The sequence below is a fragment of the Lynx canadensis genome, chromosome B3 (genome assembly GCF_007474595.2).
Source record: "Lynx canadensis isolate LIC74 chromosome B3, mLynCan4.pri.v2, whole genome shotgun sequence".
NCBI classification, from domain to species: domain Eukaryota; kingdom Metazoa; phylum Chordata; class Mammalia; order Carnivora; family Felidae; genus Lynx; species Lynx canadensis.
Window position 1 is genome coordinate 133,498,919 of NC_044308.2, and position 18,403 is coordinate 133,517,321.

The 18,403-nt window shown below is 49.8% G+C and overlaps 1 long non-coding RNA gene across 1 annotated transcript; it reads right to left on the reverse strand.

Annotated features, from left to right (window-relative positions):
• Positions 1–6,688: 6,688 nt before the first annotated feature.
• Positions 6,689–9,755, reverse strand: LOC115517271. The gene is made up of 3 exons (XR_003969760.1): positions 9,546–9,755; positions 9,152–9,227; positions 6,689–7,679 (listed from the first exon to the last, which is right to left on the reverse strand). It is a non-coding gene; the product is annotated as an uncharacterized LOC115517271 (long non-coding RNA).
• Between the last annotated feature and the right edge of the window lie 8,648 nt (positions 9,756–18,403).

Here is an 18,403-nt window from a genome sequence, read left to right on the forward strand (position 1 = left end):
CCCGGCCCGCCCGCCCGCAGGCCACCGCAGTGCCCCGCCGCCGCAGCCGCCGCCCGGGCGCCCCCGCCGCCGCCTCCCCGCTGCCGGCCGCGGGGCGCGGCTCCCGGCTCCCGGCTACGCGGCGTAACGGGAGCGCCGGCTGGGGAAGGGGCGGGAGGCGGGCGGCGGCGGCGGGCGGCGGCGGGGCCCCGGGCGCCGCGAGGAGCGGCCCCTGCCGGCCAGGGCCGGAGCGGCAGGCGGGCGGGGGCCGGGGCCGGGCGCGGCTGGGGGCGGCGGGAGGCTGAGCGAGGGCGAGGTGCGGCGGCGGCGGAGGCCCAGACGGGGGAGGGACGGCGGGAGGGGGACCTGGAGGGGGGCGGGGGCGGGGGCTGGGCTGGGGTCGAGACCCGAGGTGGAAGGGGTGGGGGGGAGCGGCGGTGGTGCGGGCAGGTGAGGAAGGGCAAGGGTGAGGGGTGTGGGTCTGGCGGGCTGGGGGCCTGGGGACCCGAGGGAGGGAAGAAACCGCAAAGGGGAGGATGGGGATGGGGCCTAAAAGGGCAGCGACCCTGAGGAAGGTCACCCGCCAGACAGGACTAGTGGGCCTGGTGTGAGGGGAGTGTGAGGGGGAGGCCTGCCTGAGCTTGTCCTGCCATCTCAGGTTTCAGTAGATCCCTCTGGGCCAGGGTTGGCCTGTCCCCGTCAGGATGCCCCCCTCTGCCCCTGGCAGCCTTAGCCCCCAGGCAGACGAGGTGGGCGAAGAGTCATCCGTGTCAGGCCGGCACAGCACCTGTCCAGGGGCTCCATAAATGTCTGCTGAGTTGAACTGGGCCTGGCAAGGACTGAAGCCAGCTGCCTTGCCCCCTGAGGAGTATGCAAAGTCACCAGTGGGGTTTCCTTGCCTTGGCTCCGTGGACTGAGAGCTGGGGGGCAGGTGTCCAAGGTGTGCATTCTTTCAGTTATTTGGTAACCATGTAGCGATCACCAGCTCTGTGCTTGGCCCTGGGTTGGGTGCTGGGAATAAATACAGTGGAGAACTAAACGGCCAAGACTTCTGTCTCTCGTAGAGCTTTCATTCCAGCCAGGGGAAGAAATAAGCAAAATACAGTAGTCAGTTAGAAAGTGAAGATGGCTATTTGAAGAGATGAGGGGGCCAAGCGAGAATACAGAGTGGGGGGCAAGGGGTGTGAAAGATGTTGCAATTTTCAATGGGATGTTAGCCTTGGCTTCATGGAAGTGACACTTGCCAAGGACTTCAAGAGGGTGAGAGAGAGCCTTGAGGACATCTGGGGGGGAAGAGCATTCTTGGCGTGGGAAACAGCAGCGCAAAGGCCCTTGGGGGTGAGGGGGAGAGAGCATTTGGGGAGTTGGAGGAACAGCAAAGAAACCAGTGTGGCTGGAGTGGAGGGAGGGAGTCAAGGAAAGGCAGGAGGAATTTCAGTTCATGGAGGGCCTTGTGGGTCATCGTAATGACCTTGGCTTTTACTCTGGTGGAATGGGATGTCCGTGCAGGACTTTTAACAGGAGTGTCACTTTGTGACCTACATTTTAGGTATGTCCACTATGGCTGAGAACACTGCCAGTAGTTGGGGAGAGAGATGGCTGGGGAGGCCCCAGGGTGATAGCTGTGGCTGAGGTGAGGATGCTGGGTGCTGGACAGTGTGACTGAGGCCGGAGCTGACGCTCTGGAGCTCCAGTGCTGAGGAAGCACTGTCCCCAGCAGCGGCACCCCTTCCAGGGACCTCACTCCATCCAGCTTTGCAGGAGTTTCACATGGGTTTGTCTCCTGTCTCCTCAGCAGCCCCGGGGCTGTTCTTGGGGAGAACAGACATGGCGGACATCGGTTCACCATGAGGAATCTGAAAGGAGACATTGGACGTTAGGAAAGGAAGGTCAGGAGATAACTTCTGCCGTGACCAGCATAACCTTCAGGCACCCCCAAGGACCTGTGTCGAAGGTGACCTGAAGGGTCTCAGGTGTTGGGGACAAGCCCCAGGAAAGGGACATGTCTTAGCAGAGGACCCTTTGGTGCCTGGTGCCTTCGGTTCTGCCAAGAGGGAACAGGAAGAACAGGAGGAGAAATGTCCACAGGAGATATTTCCCCTCCCCCTCAGACCCTCATATTCTCCTCGAGGCTCTGGCATGGCGATCTGTCTCTCCAGACATTTGCCTGGAATGTTTTGTCCCCTCTGGTCCAGGAGGGAAATTCCTGTGCGTTCTTGGAGCCCCAGGCCATGCTAGGGCTTCTAACAACAAGCTTTGTAGTGACGTTTAAGACTGCCTCAGTGGCCACGCTGGAATGTGAATTATCAGAGTTCCACTTATGTCCCCCTACGTGATGAGTTCCGAGACAAGGCGTATGTCGTCATGAGGGCGGAGTGGAGCCTGGACCCTATCCCAGGAGGTGCCTCCTGGGCAGTGACATTTCACCTCTCCACACCTTACATGCCTCCAGCCCCTCAGCTAGCATACCTATTCGGTAGAGTTGGTGGAGAATTAAATAAGAAAATACAAGCAAAGCACTTTAAAATGGCATTGACCCACCATAAGAGTGCAAAAAACGTGAGCTCTCATTCTGTGTCTCCGTACCCCCCTTGGACCCAGCATAGGAACGATGTAGGAGTTTGAGTGAACGAATGAGGCTGGTGATCTTCAAGGTCCGGACTCAGCCTGCAAATGTTTTCCTTTTGGACTTAACAGAACAGTGTCTGTGACTGTATCTGAGGCTTCCACCTTCACCACAGGCCACCCTGGAAGTAGTGGACACCCAACAGAGTCCTCAAGGTCATTTGCTTGAGCCCTGAGGTTGCTGGGGTGTAGGGACTGGGAGCAGAAGCTGACAAACACTGTCAGCCTGACCGGCCAAGGGAAAGAACTTTCTGGCCCCTTATTGTGCAGAGCCCCAGAGAGGGCCCCTCGGTCTGGACTCAGCCCCACATCTGTGATGTTTTGGTCCTCCCCATGGCCCCGGCCGCTCTGACAGCTGCCGTGACAACCCTGGAGACATACAAGAGATGGCAGGTGGAGAAGTTCCCCAGATTGTTTTCCAGGTAAGTTTACCTGCAGGTGGCACTCGGAAATTCGGGGGTAGGAAGTCATACGTGCTGATGATAATAATTAAGCCAACATCTTTGTTTCCAGGCACTGGTATTACAGGTTTGACAAAGATGTGAAAAATCACAGCTTGTAGGCCAACCCCCGAGGCTGGCGATGCCCAGAAGGAAAGAAGCTAAGTGGAAGATGGCTCAGGAAATATGAGTCCTGGCTAATCCCTAGAGTAAATCTGGCTTGCCAGAGCGGTGAGGGCGGGCTGAAGGCTCAGAGCAAAGGCCAGTACAAACAGGGGCGCCCCTGCGGTCTGGAAACCTACAATTCCCCTTCCCCCGAAAGCCTGGTCTCCTTTACAACTAGAATAGCGGGGAGCGTCTCAGTGGCTCAGTGGGGTAAGCGTCTGACTTCAGTTCAGGTTATGATTTCACGGTTGGTGAGTTCGAGCCCCACATCGCCCCACATCGCCCCACATCGGGCTCTGTGCTGAAAGCTCAGAGCCTGGAGCCTGCTTCCAATCTGTGTCTCCCTCTCTCTCTGCCCTTCCCCCGCTCGCACTCTGTCTCTCTCTCTCTCTCTCAAAAATAAACACATTACAAAAGTTAAAAAAAAAAAAAAAAAACTCTAATGGGGAAGACATGAGTGGGGGGTGGGATTGGGGGGAGAGTGCTTGAGAGAGGTCTGGGCTAGGGTTGGCGGAGCTCCAGGAGACTGAGGAGAAGGCAAGAGGAGGGGCCGGGGGCCTTTGCCCTGCACCTCCCTCAACCTGGAAGGCTCTTCCCCAGATATCCATGTGGTCCCCCTCCCTTCCTTTAGGTCTCTGCACCAAGGTCACCTCCTCAAGGAGGCCTTCCCTGACCACCCCATCCAAACCCACTTCCTGCCATTCCCTTCACTCCTGATCTTTCTACTCCACTGTGGTGTTTTTCTTTTTTCTTCTTGACTTCTAGGTATTAATTCAGTGTTTACTGTCAGTCTCCCCTCACTCAAATGTAAGCTCCATGGGCAGGGGGTTTTGTGGGATTTTATCCACGGCTGCCTCCCCAGCGCTGAGAACGGTGCCTGGCACAGAGTAGGTGCTCCGTAGATATGGGGCTGGGCTGGGCTGGGCTGGGCTGGGCTGGGCTGGGCTGGTGTAGCCGAGTCCTGAGCATCCCTGGGGACAGGCCCACAGAAGTGGGGATCTGCCTGCTGAAGCAAATGGGTCACATTTAAGAAAGAGATGGAAATCTACATGGAGCAAATGACAATGACCACAGTGTGCTAACAGAACAGTCACTTCTAACCGTTGACCTCACCAGGCCAGGCAGCAGCCCTGTCATCTGGGCCCTGGGCCCCTGGAAGGTGTGAGCCATGAGCAGCCACCCCGTGGGCAAGTGGGCACTGCGGCGATGCCCGTGAGGACCCTGGAAAACGTGCCAGAGCCTGCAGGCCTGGGGCTTGAGTAATGACAGGTGCCATGCCTTTGCGTGGTTTGTAATTATGAAATGTTTGATTCGTACAACCCATATAATCAAGGGGCACCTATGTAGTAAACTAGTAAAATGAATACCAAGGCACCTGCTGACTATCCCAGTGTTAACCATCATCTTGATCTTTGCATTTATTATACCCTGGCTTTGTTTTGTAAGTAGCCTTCTGCTGTCCCTTGTGCCGTGAATGTTACATGTAACCCAATATATGATATTGTTTGGTTTCATGCTTTGTAAACATGGTGTCATGTTCTGTCACTTGCCTCGTTGCTCATTCTCTTCTTGGATTTGTCCTTGGCACAGCCTTGTTGAAGGCCGTGGTTCCTTCTTTTTCTCCGTGTGTAATACTCTGCAGTGTGCCCATGACACCCTGAGTCAGCCACATTATCATACCCCCAGCACCCACACTTTTCTGAACAAGGCTGCTATTTTTTTTTTATTTTTTTAAGTTAATTTATTGATTTTTGAGAGAGACAGGGAGAGCGAGTGGGGAGGGGTAGAGAGAGAGGGAGAGAGAGAATCCCAAGCAGGCTCTGCACTGTCAGCGAAGAACCTGGCATAGGGTTTGAACGCGCGAACCAAGAGATCATGACCTGAGCCAAAACCAAGAGTCGGACGCTTAACCGACTGAGCCACCCAGGTGCCCCAGAAAGCTGCTATTCAAAAGCTGCATCAGTGCTATTGTTTTGAGCAGGGTTTCTGAGGATGACTCAAGATGGCTCCATGCCCCTCCCCTTTGAAGTGCCCTAGGGTCCCCTGAGTTTCTTCCCAAAGGCCACCTGCTGCCTGGAGTCATGGTTCCCACTGTTGGGACACACCAGTGGGAATCTTGCTGGGCAGTCCCACTGCAGGCACTGAGGCTGGTGTCTCTATTTTATCATCAGTTGCCATCTGAGAGGGATAGCCAGATAGCCAGGGATAGAAGGCTGGCTGGCTGCTCGAGGAAGGCCTGGGCATGGCATGACCTGCACGTGGACACCATGTTCCCAAGGTGGCCTTCAGCCCTGTAAGTCCAGAAACATGTGGGGGCTCCAGGGCACTCCACCTGCTTCCACTACAGAAGCTCACTACAGACCACTGTTTATACTCCATGCCAACTTTCGTTGATGATGGAAGCCATCCCTCCAGTACCCCATCCCTGGAGACCCCGTTCCCAGTGTCACGATGCGTGCGAAGCTGAAACTGTTGTTAAGAGATTGCTTGGTGAGCAGGATTTGGAACCAGAGTAGGGCAACTCTCAAGAAGGTCATCATTCAGGCCCTGTAAAAGATCAGAGGACTGTGTTGGTCCCATTCTTGAGCCTACCTCTCCAAGGGTGAGAATATCCATATGTCCCAGATCTTTGTCTTCTGCTCAGGATGAAGCTGGACCCGTTCTGTGAATTTCCACTTTCTGTCTCCGCCCATGCCTACTTTGCATAGGCTTTGGACACCATAATAACAATCAAGGTGGTTTGGGTTTAAGCCTGTGGGATAGGAATCCCTTATTTTCATGAGTGTTTTTTCACACTCAGGGTTCAGGGGACACTTTCCTGTTACCCTTATACCACCTGTCCTACCTTCTGCCAGAAATAGGCTTAGTGATAAAATACCCAACTGCATGTGTGAATGAACAGCAACATAAGGATCAGAAACTACATGGATACAGGGGAGAACATTGTACCTGTCACCTAGTCAAGAGTGTGACTAGAATGATTTTTAAGCTTCCTGGAAAACCAGACACAGAAGAGAATAAATGGAGTGGTTTGATTTGAATAATGGTTGATTCACACATCAGAAGTTTTAAAGGGCCATCAGGAATTTACTAGGTAAGCACAAAGGATCTGGTTGATCCTGCAGAGTTGAATTAGCAAACATTTTCGCTTTAAACACTTTATTAGTAAAAAGAAGCTAACTCTGGGGCGTCTGGGTGGCTCAGTTGGTTAAATGTCCAACTCTGGCTCAAAGTCATGATTTCAGGGCTCATGAGTTCGAGCCCTGCATCAGGCTGTCTCCTATCGGTCCAGAACCCACTTTGGATCTTCTACCTCCCTCTCTCTCTGCCCCTCCCCCCTTTCTCTCTGTCTCATAATTAAACATTAAAAAAAAAAAAGCTAATTCTCATTCAGGATGAAAGAGCCTCAGAAACACAGAGTCTACTTTTACGAGTGATCTTTCCCTACACAAGGCCACCAGCATGCAAAATTTCCACAGTTTAATTCAACAAACATTTATTAAGCATCTATTGTGTGCCAGACAATGTTAGGTTCTGAGGATACAAAATTGTATAAAATGTGATGCCATCCTTCAAGGAACTTACAGTCTAATTGGGAAAAGGGACAAAGAAGTGAAAAATAGCTCTGTGGTTGCACTCAGATGAACACCAGGGACTGGGGGAGCCCTTGGGCCACAGAGGGGCTCCAGGAAGTCTGCCTGGAGGAGGTAACCCCTGAACCAAGCCTTGAAAAATGATTTCGGGTCTGGTCTGATCGTCCAAGTGGAATATGTGTGACACTGAAGCTGGAGTTAGGAGCCCGGGATCTGACTTTCATCTAACTAACTTGCTGTGTGACCTTGTGAAAGTCATATTCCCTCTCTGGGAATCACTGAATTCTCAGGGTAAATGTGGGAGAGAAGGTCACTAGCATTCCGCAGTAAGATGGGGCGTGAGAAATTCATCCACTGGAAAGAAAGACAAAACTCTTTAGAATACATGATTAAAATAAATGGGAAATAAATGTGATCGGTCAGGTACTTAGGCTGAAAGCGCCAGCTAAACCCCAGTAACACACCAGCGCAGAAAACCAGTACTTTGGCAGGTTGAAAAACACACTTCAGTCTTTCTCAAGAAACAGAAGTTTCCTCTGAGGAATCTAAAGAGAAGCCTGCAAAGCCTGCAGCTAGGAACCCAAGCAGCCTTCAATCCAGGGGCCGGGCCCGCGCAGAAACCCGGAGCTCTAATGGAAGGGGCAGGCCCGGCGCGGCGGCGGCAGCCAATGAGAGAGCTTCCCGATGAGGTCATGGAGTTCCTCGGCGCTTCATTGGAGGACCCCCCGCGAGGCTTTGGCGCCGACTGCCCCGCAGGACGGCGGGTAGCAGCCGCAGGCCCGGGAGCCAGGGCTGGGAGGGCGCGTCCCCAAACTTTCTCCCAGTATTTATTTACGCAGAGCAGCGAGCCACGCGGTGAGTAGGACCCGGTCTCCTCCTGCAGGGAGAAATGAAAATGCCCCCCCAAAAGAGCTCTTACCCACCCAGAGGCTGGATTCCGAGGAACCCTCATTTTGGGTGAAAGTGGAGAGCTTGTTTTGTCTTGTTTCAGTCCCAACACACTGATTAATTAGACACCCAAGGCCAGGAACAAAGACATTTCTGGTGTTTTGAAACATTTTAAAACCATGATCCTCAAACCCTGGTGCACAGAGGGATCCAGAATGCTGGCTATGGAGGCTAGGCCCTACCCCTGACTCTTGTCCTTCTGACTCTGAAACCTGCAGGATAAGGACACTGGCAGGGCCAGAGAGCTGGACTCCACTTTAGGAACTGAAGTATTTAAAACATCATCTGAACTTGTTAGAAATGCAAATATTCAGGCTGCCACCTAGACCTACTAAATCAGAAGCCATCTGTGTGTGTGTGTTTAATTTGCAGAGAGAGAGCACGCGCGCGCACACGTGAGTGGGGGAGGGGCAGAGAGAGAGGGAGACACAGACTCCAAAGCAGGCTCCAGGCTCTGAGCTGTCAGCACAGAGTCCGACATGGGGCTGGAACCCACGAGCCATGAGATCATGACCTGAGCCCAACTCGGTCGTTTAACCAACTGAGCCACCCAGGTGCCCCGCCATCTGTGTTTTTACAAACCCTGCAGGTGGTTCTGGTGCTCACTAATGTGTGAGAACTGACTTAAGTCCTCGTGACCTTTGAGACTGCTTCAGAACAATGTGGATTCTGCACTCAGAATCCTAGGGCTGGGAGAGGGGCCCCCGGTCCAGTCCCCTGTGGGGGAGGTAAGTTTGGAGTGCTTGCCCTGTTCTCACCATGGACTCCTGGAGCCTGTTTCGGCTCCTAGCAGCTGCCGTGGTTTGGGCTACAGGAAATTGGACCAGAGATGCACGTGTGACCAGGGCTTTCCTGGATCGAGGCAGTCCCTGTGAGTGGCTGGACCAAGCGTGAACTTGGTACCCACGGGCAGTCCTGTTCTGCCCTGTGGCCTGGGCAGCAGAGGAAACCAGTCTGCAGAAGGAAGAACAGTGAAGCAGACACATAGGCCCATAGAGGGGAGGTGGAAAGAGAGTCCATGCCGAGATGCCCTCCAGGCCCTGCACTGCCAGGCCCCTGCCTCCCTCTCAGACTTAATTCAGGCCACTGGCTCTGGCTGATGGACCTCAGGGCACTTTGGTCTTTAAACAAGCATAACCTGGTCCCACCCGAGGTTTGGGACATGTCGTTCCCTCGGCCTAGAACTCTGAACCCGTCTTTCCCATGCTGCCTCAGGCTTGACGTTCAGGAATGTTCTTTTCTTTTTTGAGGTGGGGGAGGAATGTTCTTAAGTGACCCTTCCTCAGAGAGGGCCACTCTAAAAGGACCCCTCCTGCAGCCAGACTCTATCACATCAGCCTGCTTCCGTGTCTTCCTCGCATGTGACATCTTCAGTACTATTATGGGTATTCATTTGCTTACCAGCTCTCCATAAGCTCCTTGAGAGCCGAGATCCTGGGGGTTTGTTCATCACTGGATCCCAGGGCCTTGAACGTGCCTGGCATGTAGAGTGGTAACTCAGTAAATGTTAAATGAAGAAGAGATCACTTTCCCAGCCTTCCCAAGGCCCAGCTGCTTCCAGCCCTCAGGCTGCAAGAGACCCTCCCAGTCTGTGTTTCTGACAACACCCCTCCTGGCATCCCGTGTGGATTCCTGATGTTTGCCACTCAAGGACTCCTGAGGGGTTCAGCCTCGTTTTACAGACAAGAAAACGAAGGCCCGAGTGACTGGGCCAGGGCTATGTGGCAGTGAGCGGGACAGTGGGGACAAGAAAACTGTATTTTCAGGCCACCGCTGCATCCCCCAGGCTACTCACCCTCATGATCTTGGGCCACTCCCCACAGCAAAGCAGTCAAGTCAACCTCAGGCTTTTTTTGTTTTTTTGTGTTTTGCCTCTTGTAAGCTTTTAATAAATCAGTTTCATTTTCAAAACATTGCCCAGAATAGTCTGTGGCCAGCAGAGAGATGCTGCCAGCACTGTCTACTGTAGGAAGTTATTTTCTGATGAGCTCCAGTGGGGTGGATGGTTTGAATGTCTCTGTTGCTGCAGGAGCATGACGAAGGTTGCACGGCTCCTCGCCCCACCCAGATTTCTCTTTTTAGCACGTAAAGGGATATGAACGAGCAGTTCCACTGCTGCATATTTATCCAAAGAAAACAAAAACACTAATTGGAAAAGATATCTGCACTCCCATGTTCATTACAGCATTATTTACAGAAGCCAAGCAGTGGAGTCAACCTAAGTGTCCACAGACAGATGAATGGATAAAGAAGATGTGATATCTATATGTGTGTGTATATATATATGGTGGAATATTACTCAGCCATAAAAAAGAACGAAGTCTTGCCATTTGCCAAAACATAGATGGACCTCGATGGCATTATGCTAATGAAGTAAGTCAGACACAGAAAGACAAGTACTGTATGATTGCCACTTATATGTGGAATCTAAAACAAAACAAAAAAAACCTCATAGATACAGAAAACAGATTGGTGGTTATCAGAGGCTGGGGGGCCATGGAGCAAAATGGGTGAAGAGGGTCAAAAGGCACAAATTTCCAGTTATAAAATAAAGGCATGGGGAGGTAAGGTACAACACAGTGACTGTAGTTAATAATACTGTACTGCATATTTGAAATTTGTTGAGAGTAAATCTTAACAGTTCTCATCATAAGAAAAAAAAATTATCAACTATGTGTGGCAGTGCATGTTAACTAGACTTACTGTGGTCACTTCAGAACATACACATGTACACCTGAAACTATATAAGGGTATATGTCAATTATGCCTCAAAAAAATAAAAACCTAGGGGCGCCTGGGTGGCGCAGTTGGTTAAGTGTCCGACTTCAGCCAGGTCACGATCTCGCGGTCCGGGAGTTCGAGCCCCGTGTCAGGCTCTGGGCTGATGGCTCAGAGCCTGGAGCCTGTTTCCGATTCTGTGTCTCCCTCTCTCTCTGCCCCTCTCCCGTTCATGCTCTGTCTCTCTCTGTCCCAAAAATAAATAAACGTTGAAAAAAAAAAAGTATTAAAAAAAAAATAAAAACCTAAAAGGACATGTTTTTACAGATGTTCTTGTGTTACAACCTCTGGTTTGCTGCAGTCCAGGGAAGCAGAGCCTTTGGCCCAGAGGGAAAAGAATTTTTTTTAATGTTTATTTATTAGAGAGAGAGAGTGTGAGAGAACGAGCGGGGGAAGAGCAGAGAGAGAGGGAGACACAGAATCCGAAACAGGCTCCAGGCTCGGAGCTGCCAGCACAGAGCCTGATGTGGGGCTTGAACCCACAAGCTGTGAGATCATAACCTGAGCCGAAGTCAGATGCTTAACCGACTGAACCACCCAGGCACCCCTAGAACCAGAGGAAATAGTTTTAACAGCTGTGTGTCGAACATTGTTCTAAGGAGCTTTCCCAAGCAATAGGACCCTTGCACTTGGCCTGGGACCTCAACAAATATGTGTTGAATAGCTGACTCAGCCATGAGTAATTGTTGTCAAACTCAGAGCTCATGCTGGTCAGGAAGGCAGGGAGTAGGAAGAATGGAGTTGGATGCCCTTGCTCTGGGTATTTATCCAAAGATGAATGGCCATCTGTCATGCCTTGTGGTCACCTGGGATCTTTATCTCCTTCCTGTATTTGGGGAACCCCCCACCTGATGAGGCAGATCCCCCCTCCCACTGGGGAACTTGGGAATGCCAGGCACTCACTGTGCCAAATTCCCTTGTGGATGAGGGTGGGTAACCTCAGCTCTGCTGGGCAGACAACCTCTCAGAGCCCGGGGGCAGCCGCATCCCGATCTGGTCGAGGTTGTTGTGGCTGCTGTGGGTGGTGTTGGCCCACATGCACCTGCGTGACCACGCCCAGCAGTGGCGCCATGCCCTCTCCTCTCCAGACCAGTCTTTGGGAGGGTTTCTGGCCTCTGTAGAGGGCTGCCCAGCTTCCAGGGATGGTTCCTGTCATCCCCGAGATTGTGAGCCATCTGAGGTTAATTCTGTTAATGCAGAAACCAGCCGCCATTGGTTTCTGTGGAGAACAGGACTGAGGGAGGAGGCTTCCAGAAGGAGGGCCAGGAACTAGCAGGGCAAGAAGAGGGTACAGGTGCCCGGGTGGAGGAAGTGGCATTTGAGCAGGGAGAGTACCGCAGCAGTGTTGTCCTTGAGATCAAGTCATGGGTTGAACAGAGAGAAGTGAGTCACATGTGGGTAGGAGCCTCCCCCAGCTCCTCACTTGGGTCACCGAGGGTCACAGGAACCGTGAATGGGCTGGAGGGTTTTCCTGCAAGTCTGGCTTGCTTTCTAAGCCTTTCATTCAAGAATGTCGATTAGACTGCCTCATCCTCATCGTGGGAGGCTTCTCAGGTTTGATCGGGAGGCTTCAGGCTGCGTGCCCAACCTGGGGCCCAAATAGCCAAGTCCTTCCCCTAAGATACCATTTTAACTTGGGGTGAACTTTCTCTTATTATTTGTTTTATTTTATTTTTGAGGGGAGAAGGGGAGAGACAGAGAGAGAGAGAGAGAGAGAGAGAGAGAGAGAGAGAGAGAGAACCCCAAGCAGGCTCTGTGCTCAGCACAGAGCCCCACGTGGGGCTCGATATCACAACCCTGGGATCATGACCCGAGCTGAAATCAGGAGTCTGACTCTCGGGGCACCTGAGTGGCTCAGTCAGTTAAGCGTCCGACTTTGGCTCAGGTCATGATCTCATGGTCCGTGAGTTCGAGCCCCGCGTCGGGCTCTGGGCTGACAGCTCAGAGCCTGGAGCCTGTTTCAGATTCTGTGTCTCCATCTCTCTCTGCTCCTCCCCCATTCATGCTCTGTCTCTGTCTCAAAAATAAATAAACGTTAAAAAAAAAAAAAAAGTCTGACTCTCAACTGACTGAGCCACCCAGGCACCCCGGACTTTCCTTTCACAGGGAAAAGCAAAGCTTTCAGGGACCTCACCTCCCTAAAATCTCCAGCAGAGATCTTGCACCTCTACCTTTGATGGGAGCAACTAATCCCAGTGGGTTGAGCCCTTGCAACTCTGTGTGCATTAGAACGGGTTCCTGGGGAGCACCCAGGGGGCTCAGTTGGTTAAGCATCAGGTCACGATCTCACGGTTCATGGGTTTGAGTCCCATGTCAGCTCTGTGCTGACAGCTCAGAGCCTGGAGCCTGCTTCCAATTCTGTGTCTGCCTCTCTCTCTGCCCCTCTTCCATCTGTGCTCTTTCTTTCTCTCTCTCAAAAATAAATAATAAACATTTTTAAATATATATTAATCCTATTAGAATTGACTCCTGGGCCTAAGCCTGGGGGGGTGGAGGCAGGAAGGGTTTGGGGACCCCACTCCCGAGTGGCTGAGGGGTCCCTCTAGTGAGGCTTTGCCCCATGCAGGGAGGCACTGATGTATATGGTGGGGCCAGGGATCAGGTCCTTTCTTGGGAGCAGGGATTCAATGAGCAAGGTATGGCAGGGGTGCTTAGACATGGGAGAAGAGGAAAAAGAAGAGGAGGGAAAGGTCCCTAAAAGGTCAGAACAGAGTCTGGTGCCCCATAGACTGGCCTCCCTCTCCTGTTCTCATCTCATTCCTGACCCCAGTTTAAACCAGTTGCAGCACAGCCCTTCATGCAAGTCCAAGTCCGCATGGATGGACAAGGAGGCAGCTGCCCACACAGGGGACCTCAAGGAGCACAATCTGGAAAGAGCCGAAGCAGGACGTGGCATTCCTATGGCCCTTACCATCCTGAACATCAAGCCAGCATCTGCCACATGCTGCCTTCTACAGGTCATGGGCTCTGTTCGTCAGCTTCTCACAGTGTCCCCGGCCCGGGGGCCTGTGGACACCAGGCACTGCGGGCCATGGCTTAGCCCTCCGTGCAGCCTCAGGACACCCAACTCAGCAGGTACTCGCCAGTTCACCCATCCATCCAGCGGGGGTGGCTTGGAGAGCCCCCAAAGGAAGCAGAAGGGCAATTTCTGCAGAACCATGCCTCCCTCTGCACCAGACTCCTCTCCTTCCCCAAGAGGAAGAGACAGTTAGGGTTTCCAGTTCTCTCCTTTGTCATTCTTTTTTACACTAGTGCCTTATTGTGACAGGGGCACACAGTCCCTCTCCTGTTAGAGGCATTTGGGTGTGCATTTGCTCTTCCGGGGGACTGTGTCTCTCAGAAAGGCCAGGACGGGGTCTTGGTCACTTCAACAACCCCCACAGCCTCTGGCATGTGGTTGGCACGCCGTAGTCTTTGAATGAAGGAACATTCATTGAATGGGATTGTCATACAAGAGGCCACCTACCCTAATAACATCTGTGTAGCGCGTTAGAATGTGTCATTTAGTTTGGGGGCGCCTGGGTGGCTCAGTCTGTTAAGCGTCTGATTTCAACTCAGGTCATGATCTCACGGTTTGTGAGTTCAAGCCCCTCATTGGGCGCTCTACTGTCAGCGTGGAGCCCGCTTTGGATCATCTGTCCCCACCCTCCCTCTGACCCCTGCCCCCCACTGGCACGATGTGTGTGCACCCTCTCTCTCTCTCTCAAAAACAAATAAACGTTAAAAAATAAAAAGTTTTAGATATAAATCAGCATGCATTCTCAATATAAAATATATAATTTAATAGTTATCAATATATTCACAGAGTTGTGCTACCATCACCAAAACCAATTTTAGAGCATTCTATCATCCCCAAAAGACATCTTGGACCCATCAGCAGTCACTCCTAGTCCCTCTTCCCCAGATCTTGGCAAACATTAATTGATTTTCCGTCTTTATGGATTTGCCCATTCTGGCCATTTCTTTTAAATGGAGTAACACAATATGTGGTTTTTTAAATAACTGGCTTCTTTGACTTAGCATAATGTTTTCAAGATTTCTCCACACTGTAGCATGTATCAGTGCTTCATTCAGTTTTATGGTCGAATAATGTTCCATTGTGTGGAGGCCACAGTTCTGAACATTGGGTTGTTTGAACCTTTTGACCATTGGGAATGAGGCCGCTGTGTACCTTTGTGTGCAGATTTTGGTGTAGACCCACATTTTCATTTTGCTTAGGTATATACCTAGGAGTGGAATTGTTGGGTCACGTGTCAACTCTGCATTTAACTCTTTGAGGAATTGCCAAACTGTTTTCCAAAACAGCTGCACCATTTTACATTCTCATCAACAATGTAGAAGGGTTCCAATTTCTCCACACTCTCGCCAACGTCTGTCTTTTTGATTCTAGCCATCCTAGTGGATGTGAAGTGTATCTCATTGCAGTTTTGATTTGCACTTCCTTGATGGATAATATTATCGACCAATTTTTTTGTGTGCTTATTGGCTATTTGTCTTCTATGGAAAATTCAAATCCTTTGCCTATTTTTAGTTTTTTTTTTCAAATTTTAATTGAAGTATAGTTGACATATAACATTATATTAGCTTCAGGTGTACCACACAGTGATTTGACAATTATATACGTTACAAGGTGTTCACCATGATAAGTATAGTTACCATCTGTCATCACACAAAGTGATTACAGTCTTATTGACTATATTCCTTTCTGCTGGACTTTTCTTCCCTGCGACTTACTTGTTTTATAATTGAAGGTTTGTACTTTTTAATCCCCTTCACCTGTTTCTTCTAACCCTTCCCTCCCCCTATGCCCTCCCCTCTGGCAGCCACTAGTTTGTTTTCCATATTTATGAGTCTGTTTCTCTTTTTCATCATTGTTGTTTGTTTGTTTTGTTTTTTAGATTCCACGTAGAAGTGAAATCGTACGGTATTTTTATTTCTCTGATTTATTTCACATAGTGTGACACCCTTTAGGCCCATCCACGTTGTCACAAATGGCGAGGTCCTGTTCTATTTCATGACTAATATTCCATCATGTATATATACCACAGCTTCTTAACCATTCATTCATCCACGGACACTTGGGCTGCCTCCGTATCTTGGCTATCGTAAACAATGCTGCAGTAAACATAGGGGTGCCTATATCTTCTTGAATTAATGTTCTCATTTTCTTTGGGTAAATGCCCAGTAGTGGAGTTATTGGATTACATGGTAGTTTTATGTTTCGTTTTCTGAGGAACTGCCATGCTGCCAGGCAAATCCAACAGTGCATGAGGTTCCCTTTTCTCCGCATCCTCACCAACACTTGTTATATCTTGTATTTTTTTCTTCAAACATTTATTTATTTTTGAGACAGAGAGAGAGAGAGAGACAGAGAGAGAGAGAGAGAGAGAGAGAGTGGGGGAGGGGCAGAGAGAGAAGGGGACAGAAGCAGGCTCTATGAGCCCGATCAGGGGCTCAAATTCACAAACTGAGATCATGACCTGAGCAGAAGTTGAAGTTGGATCCTCAACTGCCTGAGCCACCCGGGCACCCCGTTTCTTATCTTTTGATACTAGCCGTTCTGACAGGTGTGAGGTGGTATCTCATTGTGGTTTTGATTTCCATTTTTGTGATGATGAGTGATGTTGAGCATCTTTTCATGTGTCTGTTGGCCATCTGGATGTCTGCTTTGGAAAAATATCCATTCAGTCCTCTGCCCATTTTTAATCCTTTGCCCATTTTAAAATTGGATTTTTTTGTCTTTTTTATTGTTGAGCGGTGGTATTTTTTTTATATATTCTAAATATGTCTCTTTAAAAAAATTTTTTTTAGTGTTTATGTTTGAGAGAGAGAGAGAGACAGAGCACACGTGGGGGTGGGGCAGAGAGAGAGGGAGACACAGAACCCGAAGCAGGCTCCAGGCTTTGAGCTGTCAGCACAGAGCCGGACACGGGGCTTGAACCCACAAACTGTGAGATCATGACCTGAATTGAAGTCAGATGCTCAATCGACTGAGCGACCCAGGCACCCCTAAATATAAGTCTCTTATCAGATATATGATTTCCAAATATTTCTCCCATTCTACGGTTATTTTTTCATTCTCTTGTTAGTGTCCTTTGAAGTGCAAATGTTTTTAATTTTGATGAAATCCAATTTATCTAATTTTTCCTTTTGTCACCTGTGCTTTTGGTATTGTTTTTGCCTAACTTCGGGTCATGAAGATTTACACCTATGTTTTCTTCCACAAATTTTGTAGTTTTAGTTCTTATGGTTAGGACTACGATCCATTTTTGAATTAATTATTGTGTATGGTGAGGTAGGGGGTCCAAATTCATTCTTTTGCTTGTGGATATTCAGTTATTCCAGCTTTCTTTCTTCTTTCTTTTCTATCTATCTATCTATCTATCTATCTATCTTTAAATTCAACTTAGTTAACGTACAGTACACTAGTGATTTCAGGAGTAGAATTTAATGATTCATCACTTATGTACAACACTCAGTGCTCATCCCAACAAGTGCCCTGCTAAGTACCCATCACCTATCTAGCCCATCCTCCACCCACCACCCTCCAGTAATCCTCAGTTTGTTCTCTGTATTTAAGAGTCTCTCATGGTAGTTGCTCCCACACCCTTTATTGAAAAGGCTATTCTTGGGGGCGCCTGGGTGGCGCAGTCGGTTAAGCGTCCGACTTCAGCCAGGTCACGATCTCGCGGTCCGTGAGTTCAAGCCCCGCGTCGGGCTCTGGGCTGATGGCTCAGAGCCTGGAGCCTGTTTCCGATTCTGTGTCTCCCTCTCTCTCTGCCCCTCCCCCGTTCATGCTCTGTCTCTCTCTCTGTCCCAAAAATAAATAAACGTTGAAAAAAAAATTAAAAAAAAAATTAAAAAAAAAAAAAAGAAAAGGCTATTCTTTCCCCCACTGAACGATATTGGCACGCTTACAAAAAGTCATGTGACCACAAATTGACCATAAAGGGTTTATTTCTGAATTCTGGTGTTTATTCCATAGATCTACATGCTTATTCTTTTTTTTTTTTTTTTTTTTCAATTTCTTGATGTTTATTTTTGGGAGAGAGAGAGAGACAGTGTGAGTGGGGGAGGGTCAGAGAAAGAGAGGGAAACACAGAATCTGAATCAGACTCCAGGCTCCAAGCTGTCAGCAGAGAGCCTGACGCGGGGCTCAAACTCACGAGCTGTGAGACCATGACCTGAGCCGAAGTCGGACGCTCAACTGACTGAGCCACCCAGGCGCCCCTACATGCTTATTCTTAGGTCAGTATCACACTCTCTTGATCACTGTATCTTGGTAGTAACTTTGGAAATTGGGAAATGTCAGTCCTTAATTTTGTCTTTTACAAGATTATTTTGACCATTGAAGGTCCCTTGCATTTTTTATATTAAAATTTGGATCCGTTTCATATTAAAATTCGGACCCACGTCTGCAAAGCTGGCAGCTGGGACTTCGCTAGGGATTGTGTTGAATCTGTAGATTAATTTGGTTGAGTACTGACATCTTAAGAATATTAAGTCTCATCCTGTCTTCTACTTGTCCCTTGTCTCTGCAGAATTGCTGCTGTTTAAAAGAGGCCGGGAGCCAGATTTGCTGGGTTCCAATGGCCTCCGGGGCATCTGGTTGCTGAAATCAGAAGAGGTTTGCCTTTCTGGTCTCAGAGACCTAAGGGATCAAGGCTCAGCTTCAGGCAAGATCATCTCATGCTTGATTGCCAGAATTCCTGGGCCCCAATATAGATACGATTTCAGGGCTTCTTTCCACTGCAGGCCTGATCAGCAAATGCTCCCAGCTGAGTGTTCAGGAACCTTCACCACATTAACAAAGCCCATGATAGGTTGGCTTGTACACATTGGGCCTCAAATATTTTTGCTGCATAAACGATCAAG